Source organism: Electrophorus electricus, chromosome 2 (assembly GCF_041902795.1).
Source record: "Electrophorus electricus isolate QZ-2024a chromosome 2, ASM4190279v1, whole genome shotgun sequence".
NCBI classification, from domain to species: domain Eukaryota; kingdom Metazoa; phylum Chordata; class Actinopteri; order Gymnotiformes; family Gymnotidae; genus Electrophorus; species Electrophorus electricus.
The window spans coordinates 9,380,001-9,392,341 of record NC_137498.1 but is presented as its reverse complement, the minus strand read 5'-3'; the positions used below and the strand labels follow the sequence as shown (position 1 = coordinate 9,392,341).

Below are 12,341 nucleotides of genomic sequence, written 5' to 3'. Positions count from 1 at the left end.
CTGTAGATAGTTAATTTCTCTGTAATATCTTCACACAATATCAAAACATATCAGAATTTTTTCTTCTTACCTTTATCTGGGGTCTCTGTGCTGTGAGGTCCAGTAAGTCTTTGATATGATGCCATGGTTGAAGGTACTGGTCTAGTCTGGATTTTGGTCACTGGAGAATAGTGACCAAAACAGAGAACAGGTCCTCCCACACGAGCATGTGGATTCATATGTCCAGCTGTGGATGGGCAGTCAGTGGAACACCCAGGTACCAAAGTAGATCATTATAGACACACATTTCAAGTAAACTGTTATGTAATCATAATAATCATGTGATTAAGAAGTACAACTCCATGATGATCTTTAGAATGTCCTACGTGGAGATGGCAAAGACATTTGAAATGAGAGATGCGGGAGGTTTTGTAAGTTGTCGTGTGGTATGTCCTCTTTCTTCCTTATCAGTCAGTGATCTATCAGATATTCTCACATTGTCAGTGAGGATGGTCTCATTCTTAGTTAAGCGGCTCTGTCCTTTGTCATAGTGAGTGAAATGTATGCTTAATGTATGCTTAAAAAAGCAACATACAGGTGAGTTTTTTTTTAAAGTCTGATCTGATGTATTTTACCTGAAACAGTGAGTTTCATGTCTGTGTATTCACCCCCATTAATATTACACCTGTAGTCTCCCTCATCCTCCTCATTCAGGTGTGATATGAGTACACAGATCTCCTGGAGAGTCAGCAGTACCCAGCTGAAGCACAGTGAAGAAAAGACACAAACTCAGCACCACTGACCTCACAGCACACACTGACCACTATACACCCAGAACTCCACTACCACTGTGGACACACACTGACTCCAGCAGTCTCTCAGCAGCACTTCAGTCCACCAGACCCTAATGTCCACCCAGCAGAGAGGAACTGGGAACAAATGAACTTGGCCAGAGCTCTTATTTCTTCTTTTCATTTTATCATTAGTGGTTCTTTTTAGACTTCCCCAAACACACATGGTGCTACATCATTCTCTGACTGTTGAGAACTCTTGCTGTCATTTCCTGTTCTGGTTAATATACAACCTGAATTATCCTTTGTGCACCCAGTCACACATGTCCACACATATGTCTACACACACACACACACACACACACACACACACACACACACACACAGGTCTGCAGTGCATGTGTATATTTGCCTTGAGTACCCCCACACACACTCATCTGTTGTACGTGTGTGTATGTCGTGTGCTGTCCTCCTCTATCCTGTTTAGTGCTGATCTGTGACTGTCTTACTGTATGTGTGATGTCCCTGCAGCAGGAGTGACACATCACTGACTACATGAAGAACTATCTGACTGCTCCTCAACGAAGCCTGTCATACCTACACACACTGTTTTTAGGACTGTGGCGTGAGTGAGTGAGCTGCAACAGTTATTGTTACATTGAGTTTCTTTCGTTGTCTTCTGTGCCCATTCTTAGTTTCTCTTTGTTTGCTCTTTGTTTGCTTTTACTTAGTTTCTCTTTGTTTGGATTTACTAAAATTGTGTGCTAAACATATATTCAGTGCTAACATTCCTCTCAAGGTGTCTTTCTCAACATCTCAAAAAGTTTAAGTCAATGTTACACAATCAACACAACTCAGAGTTCTTATTCTATATGTTACATTCTACATAAAATTCACCAGGTTGCCTTTACATTATGTGATGATGTCATTAGTCTGATGTTACATTATCAGTTATGATGTGTATGATGTCATATCCATTCAACCATTTCACTGCGAGTTATACTGTGTATGACTATGTATGTGACAAATAAACCAAACTTGAACTTGATCCTGAGTTATCATTATTTTTATTCATATGGTTCCTCTTGCTAAAAAGGACACTCTGGGAGTAACATTAGCTAATGTTACCTTAAAAAAAATCAAGAGAATTCCAGATTGATCCTTCCCAAAAAAACTGTTGAAGCTAAAATTGTCCTGGGGAAATGTTCCTGTGGATTGTGGCTGTGAATTAGAAAAAAAGACAAACAGTTCACACTGTGATTAATCTCCTTAGTACCTTCAGGAAGGAAAATAAAATGATTCCTACTTATTGCTTAGTGTCATCAAGGACTGTTTTACAATGTAAGTAGATTTTCCAACAGTTAACTAAAAGGTTACGTGGGTGAAAGGAAGTTAATGTTTATAATTTCTCTTACATTATCCTAGGGGGAAATATAAACATGCTGTGACACTGTATGTGTGCTTCAATTAAATAGTATTAAGGCACACCTCAAATCCACAATGTGCACCTCATCTCCATCAAGTGGACCTCCACCAGGTAGACCTCATCTTCACCAGGTACACCATAACTCCACCAGGCAGAATTTAACTCCACCAGGTAGACATCAGCTCCATCAGGCACTCGTCAGCTCCACTGGGAGGTCTGTAATATGTAAATTAGAGTCACATGTAACATTAGCATTCCTGCTCGAATTCTTAATCAATCATTTCATACACATGTGTCACTGAATCCTGTGGAACTGGAAAATGTACAAAACAGAAATGTCAAGGGGACAAATGTAATGACACAAGCTTCCAGTTTGTTTGCTCTTCATGTATGCTGGCTGATCATGAAGGACTTTCCACAGAACTTGGTGCCAACTCTCAGACCTCTTATTCTATCAGAGTTCACAAAACAGTTTATTCAGCTCATGTCCTGAACTTGTGCCAAACCAAATCTACTAAGTCAATAAAAAATCTCACAAGCTTAAGTCTGCTTGCCTGATCTAGTTAGAATAGCAGAAAAAGTACAAATACTCTTCAGCTAACTTTAGGATCAAATGAACACTGGACACAACATTTGAACATTTGACTCTTTGTATGTAGGTTAGCTAAGAACATGATCATAAGAAATCTCAGTAATACTGGCATGCCAGGCACTGCAGGGACAAGCTTCATAACCTTACCAATAGAATCATGTGCTAAATAAAACATATAAGGGGTTTAATTCCATGTGAGCTGGAATTGAACTGAAAATCAAACTTCACTGCGTGCACAATGCTGTTCTCCTTTTAGAATAAAATTAACAATATACTTCAACAGCTCCAGATCTGATTTCTTTGAGGGGCAGTAAAACATAATGGGTTGGCATGTCATGCTCACAGACCGGAGAACCTAACCACTTCCGTGTTTTCACACTATTGTCTGTTTACATCTCTCTCTCTCTCTCTCTCTCTCTCTCTCTCTCTCTCTCTGTTTTATTCTGTTCCCTCGTCTGTTGTGCTTTCTCACTGTTCTCTCGTCTACGTTGCTTTCTCTATTCATATTCGCCTGTCTTAGTTCTCTTTTCGCGTCAGGTGTTGTCCCGTTACTTCATTTATGTTTAGGTTTCTTTACCATTTTCATATACGATAGTGTTGTGTGGTTTTCCTTTTTGTTCCGTTACCTGTGTTTGTCTCTTATCTTTAGTCTCGCTAAAGTAGCCTGGTCTGTTTGCTCCCCTTCCTTGTTTCTTCTTCCCCCGCTTGTCTTAGTTTTATGCTTCGTTGTTTTCCCGTTTGTCTTTCCTTAAATATTTATTTCCCTAATTTACGTAGTGTTCATCCTCACCCTGATTAGCCTGTTCTTCTTTTGTTTGTTCCTTGGTTTTGTCCTGTATTGTGTTCTCCTGGTGTTTATTAAACTTGTTCCTTTTCACTGTTCTGTCTATAGTTTCTTTTCTCCTGTTTTTGATTCCGCTCACTCGCATGTCAGAGACGATGGTACTACGCACGTGTGTTCGCCCTCCACCTTCCACGAGTTACGCACGTTTAGTCATATTTTGAAATCCAGAACTGTATTAAGGGCTTGATTAGAGGAGGGATGTGAGGAGATGCAGTAAAAAAAATACATGTGGACAACCAACCGTTTGTAAAACATATCTCCCTTTCCACGACATTTGGATTGATATTAATGTGATGTCATTTAAGATGTCTTACTATTGTCACTCTAACCTTATGTGTGATTTACACGCTAAGTTACGTTGGGTATATCAGGAATTCCTCGTGTCAAACGAGGTGGATCCGTAGAGTCTCGATCTTTCTCTTTACATTGGTGACTCAGTGGAGGGTTTGGTGCGTCATGCATCTGCCTTGGATGATTCTAGAAATGCAGCAAGGTCTATGCACTTTATTCAAGAAGAAAAACAATAACCAGCATTAAGCAGTGAAAGATGCTTGGAGTTAATAAAAAGAGAAAATCTTGTCTTAATATATAATTATATGCGTTTTTTCTTTGTAAAAGCAAATAAATGTTACACCATCAGCTCACACTACAGTAGGTCTGGGCATTTAAACCACATAAAGGCTCAGAAACAGAGTTTGCAGCTCATACTGATGGTAAATGATGACAGTAGAGCTAATGATACAGGCTTAAATTGAAATATGAGGTAAATAACTAAAATAAAAATGCATACACCTGAGACTGAAACGTGCTGTGTGGCCAAATGTGCGCTTTCAAAAAGCTTTCAAAACTTGCTGCGATGGCGAGGAATCGTTCAAGCCATGTGAAGGTTCTCAGAGAGTTCAGTGGCACTGAGAATACAAAGAGCTCTGAAAGTACTAAGTACAAGTTCAAAGCTAATATGAAAATAAGACAAATATTATATAGAATATGTCTGATAAATAGAACAGCATTTATGTACTCAGATTGGTTACATAGCTCACATAGTTTACATAACCTCACAGGAATCAATAACAGAGCTAATGAGGCCAGAGTACAGTGTTTTGGCATCAGTAATGTTAATTAAAGGATGAAAGCCGTGCAATGTTCCTGCTCTATTTGAAACAGCTCCTCAGTGGTTAATGTTTAAAGGACTGACCTCAGATTACAGCAAACAGGGTATAAAATGAATGAACTGAATCCCAACAGTCTACTGCTGACAGGACGGGTATAGTAAGTACATGTACTGTAATATGACTGATATTCTGGAGATACAAATAATTGTTTTCCTCAGATTTTGTTTGAACTAAATGACAAACACTTCAACAGTGATCTATTACATCTTTAAAAATGTAAAAACTGAATTAAAGACTAGACCCAGAAGAAGTAACCATACAAGCTGTGACATATACACCTCTCTTTGTTATGAAAATCCATGCATTGACTATTTTCTAATGTAATAGTTGTGCTTAAATGAGCCTGTATGTGTTACATTTTAAATCCGTGCTATGATTCTACAGGTGTTAAAATGTAGGGGAATGTCCAGTGCTGTTTGATGGTTGTCCTCATACTGTCAGTGGACTGGACTGTAGGCATCAAGGACCAGGATCATGATCATGACCATTCAGCAGATCACCATCAACATTTCCATCATGGCAACGATGCAGCCCACCCCCACCACGATGGAGAAGACAAACCCTGCCACAAACTCTCACCCCACAATGCAGACTTTGCTTTCTCCCTCTACAAGAAGCTGGCCAGCCATCCTGACACCCAGGGCAAGAATATGTTCTTCTCTCCTCTGAGTATCTCCATGGTTGTATCCATGCTGGCCCTGGGGCCCAAGGGCAATACCCACTCACAAATCTTCAGCACTCTGGACTACAGTACCCTCACAGCTGATCAGGTCAATGACGGCTATGAGCACCTTCTCCACATGCTGGACCACAGCCAGGATGGCCTACTGTTGGAAATAGGAGGAGCTGCAGCTGTACAAAAAGGCTTCAAGCCTGATGACAAGTTTCTGAAAGACATCTAGCACTTCTACAAAGGTGAAGCCTTCAATGTGGACTTTTCCATACCTGAAGTCGCTGTGCAGGAGATGAACAAGTTAATTGCCAAAAAGACCAAGGACATGATCACTGATATGGTCAAGAGTCTGGATGCTGCCACTGTGATGATGCTCATCAACTATATGCATTTCAAAGGTAAGAGTAGACAAGTAGAATCCACTAGAGATTAAAATAATTTTTCATGTATTTCACTTGAACTGCAGTAACCAGTTTTGGATTTCATTCTCTCAGGTAAATGGGAAGAGGCTTTTAAAGTGGAGGAAACCAGCAAAGGTGACTTTCATGTGGATGAGAACACCACAGTGTCTGTGGATATGATGAACAGAAATGGTGAATATGACTTCTACTATGACCAGGGCAACTTTACAACTTTACGTCTGTTATCATGCTGCCATATAATGGAAACGCCTCCATGATGATCGTCCTGCCTGACCAGGGAAAAATGGAAAAGGTGGAGAAACACATCAGCAAGGATCACCTCAAGTACTGGAAGGACAAAGTCCACAAAACGTAATGTATCATGCTTTTAAAAATAGAATTTCACTTAAACATGTTAAGTACTACCACAAACCTTTACTCCCTGACAAGGTCACCAATGGCAAAAATGTATTAAATAAATCTTTTTGCTTATGCTATTCCATGTAAGAGTGTGTTTTCCTGACTGATCATCTCTGTTCTCCAGCACTTTGGACTTGTATATGCCAAAGTTCTCAGTGTCTGCTTCCTCCTGTCTTGGGGACACACTGAAGGAGATGGGAATGGTTGATGCATTCTCAGACAGCGCAGACTTCTCTGGAATCAGTAAAGGCGCCAAATTGGCAGTTTCCAAGGTATGTGGTAAACCCTTTAAGAGATTTGCTGTCATGTCTAGAGTGTCACATTATAAGTTTGGGAAATATTGTTTAAAACCTTCTCAGTAGACGTTTGGGGGGTCTTTGGGGCAAAAAATCAATGTGATCATTCTCTTCTGTTATGGGAAATTTGGTGGGATCTTGGCAGAGACTGCCCATCTTAAATATCCAGTAGAATTTAGACTGCACTCTCAGCTTCAAATAAAAAATTGAATTTTTAGGTTTGCCTCTCTTGATATGATACGATGTGAAGTTACACTTATACAGCGCCTTTCTCAGTACCCAAAGACGCTTTACACTGCACAATGATTTTACATTCAGTCAACACACTGGTGAGATGCCGCAGCCAAATTCCAACTGCTGTCCATCAAGGACTGTTCAGATGTTAATGCATCTACTGCTTACATACTTTAAAGTGTCATTCAATGACTGCCCAGATTGGTCCTTCCCCACAGGCCCTGCACAAGGCCATCCTCAGCGTGGATGAGCAGGGCACTCAGACTGCAGCTGCCACAACTGTTGAAATCATGCTCATGTCAGCGTTGCTTTCAAAACAGAAGTCAACAGACCGTTCCTAGTCTTCATTGTGGCGAAGAACATCAGGAGTATCCTGTTCATGGGAAAGATAACCGACCCCACTGTGTAGACATCTCCGACACAGTCTAGTCAGCAGTTCGATGGGAGTGCTACTGAATTCTCTCTCATATCAATTAGCAACAAATATAGTCACGTCTCTGTATTATCTCGGAGCAATGAAAGGCTAAAGGTTGTGCTAGTTTAGTGAGCTACATATAGAAGGGACTTCATTTAGCTATAATTAAACTTAAAATTAAATGCTCCTTTCAGACTTAGTCCAGTTCCCTTACACCAGATATGAGAAAAAGTAACAGACTGTTGGATTATTTCTGATGGCACAGTGAATACAGATGTACACAAACCCAGGCATCTGAATGGAAATAAAGTTTTTGAGTGATATTTGAATGAGTCTTCATTTGTTTTGACAAACCAATCATGGCAGTCTGTAGCACACAAATCAGGGGCAGTTCAACATTAGGGATGTTGGTCATATATATATCATATATATCAGTGTTTCATACAAATTTGAGTCATATGGAACTATGTAATTCTAAAACAGACATAGCGATGTGACAGACGTACATTAAGCTCCAAACTCTAACTGTACTGTGACTCATTTATAAATCAGTTTTGAGTTATTTCCCAGTGCATTGTCTTGTATGTTGATTCACTATGATGATCTGATCACAGCAGTTGGTGCAACATCCAGGCCCCTCTGAGTCTGTCAGGGTTCAAAATCAGATTTATCACCTTTGATTTGGTGTCAAATAAAGTAATAAGAATTACACTAACGCTGTATCTAAGCTAGTAACTGGATGGGCCATATTTGTAAAAATATGTATACAGTTGTAGTTTGTCCATTTGAACAGTAACTGAGTCAGAAATCAGACTTCAAAATGCTGTTCTCCATTTAAAGAATGTACAATGTATGGTAGCTAGGTCTGACATTGAGGATTTTAGAGGGGATCTCATTTTTTTTAAGATGGTGCATTATAGAGTAAACATTTTTGTTCTTTTTTCAAATTTATTTGATCTTATATGACTTAATGTCTGTACTGGATCTGAAAACCCCCTTGTCCTGTAACAGATATCTTAACTTTATTATATATCTCTAGGATTAGGTAAAACCATGCGTATTAAAAGTAATATGTTTTAAACCATTTTATTCTTAGATTTAGTGCTTAGATTTTTGCCAAGGCCCAATCCCCTCTCATTTTTCCTCCTACTCCTTGTTTTCAAGTGTCATCTTGCCTCTTGAGTCTGAGTTACAAAGGCTAGTGGTTGAAATCTACCCCTTTCTTCTGCATCCATTTTTTCAATGATTCACAAGGGATTCTGATAAATTTCTCCTAATGCACAATTTGAAGTGAGACTCTGAATCCCTCAGTTTGGAGGGCCATTTAGCCCTAAAACCTCACCCTAGCCCTCTATCAGACACTCAACACCTACTCATGAACACAGTTGTCAGTGTGTGCTGGGAGGTCAATGGTGTTTCCATTGAGATAAGGAATTACATAAGCTGAGATGCTCAGTTTATGTTTTCTCTTTACTGTACTTCCTCTCACTAAACGTGAGTGTGAAATTCTCTCTTAATGCTGAGTGACATGAAACTGTACATATATGTGATAATCTATAAATGTTATTAAAGTTAGTTGAATCATTCAAGATTTATTTGGCCAAATTAGAATCATAACCTGGCTGGTCTTAGAATGAAAAATATGATTAAAAGGTCCAGAATGCAAACAGGCTATATCTTTGCATGAAGTAAAGTTATTAATCAAAAATAAATCAAAAAGTCAAAAGATGTTATTTCAGAAACTGAAAAGACAGGTTGGGGAAAATAAAGGGAAAAAAGAAATAGAAAATAAATTGGTAAAAAGAGCTGGGAAAAGTTAAAGAGTAGGGCTAATTTTGTTGGAGCGCTTGGCACAGGACAAGGTGCTTTTTATAGCCTGCCATGCTCGTCTGAAGAAGATACGTACTCTCTTCAACTTCTTGCATTCTGAGCCTTTATATTTGAAATAAAAGTAGAATTTTTAAACTGGTGTCCATGGAGTGGATATATGTAAACTCTGATTATTGATGTGGTGCTTTGATGCTACTCACCAGCTGGGGTGTTCTCCACTTTGACTGCCTCTGTAATAGTTTCCACTACTCCACCCAGATCCTCTGTTACATCTACAGAAGTTTATTTTTCCCAAAAATCAATACAAATGCAATTACATAATAAAGTAAAGGCACATATTTAAAGTGAACAAACATCATGTCCTACTGTGTGTTCTTAATGGAAAGCTAGATTTATGCAAGAAAGTACATCTGCACCTTCTACATGGGCGCTATGGTCTAAAGAGCAAATATCTTCCGTCGACTCTGTGATCATAAAGTGTTCAGCAGTTCTGCTCCGGATGGTACGAACCTCCTTACAGTCCTCCTGTTTCTTAGGTGAGAAATGAGAAATAATCAGTGATGAATTGTAAAGGAAATGAATCATCCATTGACCACGCCTGGGCAGTGGAAACTTCACTATTGGACAGCATATTTTGGACTACTATCTGTACAAGTCAGGAAAGTGTGAAGGCTCAATAAATAAAACTGTGGATACAGTCTATATAAATAATTAAAATTATAGTATAAAATGATGTAGACACTTACACTTTCTCCCAGATTGGCCAAGTAATGCTGCTTAAACCCAACAATGGTAGCAGGGTCTCTATGACTCTTGTGTCTTCTGGTAATGATATTAGTAATGAAGTTGTCCCTTGGCATCTAGAAAGGACAGAAGACAGCTCTATTGTATTGAACGATAATAAAGCCGTTTTATTTCTTTTAAAAAGTCAACAGTTTGTATGTGTTTTTGGACAACTAAAAAAAATAAATTTTTAAAAATTAAAGATTTATTCCTAAGAAGTAATTGAATTTGAACTGAAAATTAGGCTTTGATTACAACACAATTTTCTATAAAACAAGGCTTATTTTACATGCATTTGTGCAGAGGATTACTTTTGTAGCCTAGTTTCATAACGCTATGGAAATGAGAAATCAAAGCTAATAGATTTTATTGTTTTATATAGTTATATAACAGAACAAATGGCCAACCTTAGCTCAATTTCTTCTACAAATGTTAAAAATGTGAATCACAGTTTGCCTCTTGTCCGACAGTGCATAATGGCCACAATCGTGGTCTTACAGAGGCTTTTCTAAAACAAGCACAGAAGTCACTTTCCCTTGTCTCAGTCAACACATTTCATCTAATGGAGTTCAGTTACGCGAATATTTTCATCTACTTCCCCTTTTATTCATCAACGTTTCCTTTTAGTTAGTTCATTCTCTGCTCACTTATGCCGCATTTTAAAATATTTGTGCCGTCCGTTAAATTAAACAGCTGTGACGGCCCGAGTGCCGCAGGTCCCACAAACTCCCTTGACGTAGACAGACGTTTATTAGACGAACACGAATAACGAACACAGTGGCGCTCACACCAAACAGGCAAAATGAACATGTGCAGCATTGAACACAGCTTACAAACATAAAGTGCACCACGTACGTGAACATTAGCGAACACAGACCGACAGGGATACACACACCAACCGGGGTTTAAACACACACAGACATTAGGAGAATAACCCGGTGCAGGTGTGTGTGACTACATAGTCGTGGTTTCACACAAGACCATGAACTCAAAGTTCTCTATCATTAAAATGTAAGTTCTCATTTTAAATTCGCATATTGGCTACTTGTTTATAATACGATTCCGTTATCAAATATTTAGTATCTGCCTTTGTAGATAAAATTAAATTCTACTTACGTTTTGTTTTCGTTTCTCAGTACCTCTTACGCACGAATAATTGTTTGTAGTCTCTGTTGATGTTTTGTCTAAATTGATCGTCATCGGCAAATCCACTCAATAAACTGATCTGGGGTCAGAAATAGAATGACACACATTATGACATAATGGAGCGCTAAATTCTGTTCAGTGACTGTTTAGAACAATGACAGAAGTGCAGCTGAAATGACATTATAGTCTCATATTATAAATCACATTTTAAAATCATTTCCCCCTCTTTACGCTATCATTTTGTTATCTGGCTCAGATTAAAAAATCTAAATAAACAAAGTAAATATAACCTATACATGTAAACTATATATTAATTAATTAGTAATCATTCCTTATTGGTCACAATACAATGTTCAACAAAACAAGGCTTATCTTTACTCGGGTGTTTCAGTACTAAGGCTACGCAGTTATGCAAACACTTTCTTGCATAATATATGCTTATATTATGAAATTGAGCAACTAGACAAACAGAATTAAATGCTCCATTCATTACCGCTTCAAATGGTTTATTATTTTTTTTAAATATATTTTTTAAAAGTGCAGGATTTTAGCCCCAAAATATATCCTATATGAAGTGACCTGCATTAAGGAATTAATTGTTGATGTCACTTACTATTATTATTGTTAGTAGTAGTAGTATTTAGTGGGGAATCATTTTATGGTGTTGATTGGAGAATATTATTAAATAAATTAATCTTACCATCAGTAGTAGTTGATGAAATTAATAACTTCTAACCATTTGGAGATGTCATTGTTGTAGTAGGTTTAGTTGAAACTGTTGGACTTGATGTGTCCATTGGAGTAAGAGTTACAGGTTTATATGGAGCCTCTGCAAGAATAGAAAAGTGTGGTCAGTTCTAAGTATGAACTCTGTTTCTGTACTGTTTACTCTCACTGGAGATCACTTCCCATGTGTTTCTGTTTGTGTTGTATTTATAGCAGGTGAAGCTCTCCGGTCTGGTGTGTATATCAGTGCAGGAACAGGGCAGCAGCCTGAGCGCTGCAGCTGATATGCATGAGATTTAACTGCACCACAATAATACATTGATTTCAAGATTTGGTTTTATGACTGATGGCATTCTAAAAAGCAAATCGTAATTGTTCAAATTCTACCTTATATGCTCAGATAACATGGAGTGCCTCTTATACGTTATCAGAAATATATGACATGTCGTCTCTAACTGGACTCCTACTAGATGTTTTCAGTGTTTCTTATAAAGTAGCTACTGAGTAGATATTTGATGATCTACAGATGTAGAGAGAAAGTCACACTCACCATCAGCAGCAAGGAGCAGATAAACACACACCTGCATTCTTACTGAGTTACACACACACTACA

The 12,341-nt window shown here is 38.3% G+C and overlaps 2 long non-coding RNA genes and 1 pseudogene across 2 annotated transcripts; 1 reads left to right on the top strand and 2 right to left on the bottom strand.

Annotated features, from left to right (window-relative positions):
• Positions 1-1,841: 1,841 nt before the first annotated feature.
• Positions 1,842-9,598, bottom strand: LOC145660157 (uncharacterized). Its single transcript, XR_014126343.1, has 4 exons — positions 9,490-9,598; positions 9,274-9,345; positions 2,259-2,412; positions 1,842-1,991 (listed from the first exon to the last, which is right to left on the bottom strand). It is a non-coding gene; the product is annotated as an uncharacterized LOC145660157 (long non-coding RNA).
• LOC145660155 (alpha-1-antitrypsin homolog) lies at positions 4,524-7,870 on the top strand (annotated as a pseudogene).
• A 162-nt stretch (positions 9,599-9,760) lies between the features above and the next one.
• LOC145643433 (uncharacterized) lies at positions 9,761-11,804 on the bottom strand. Its single transcript, XR_014115839.1, has 3 exons — positions 11,703-11,804; positions 10,973-11,081; positions 9,761-9,933 (listed from the first exon to the last, which is right to left on the bottom strand). It is a non-coding gene; the product is annotated as an uncharacterized LOC145643433 (long non-coding RNA).
• Between the last annotated feature and the right edge of the window lie 537 nt (positions 11,805-12,341).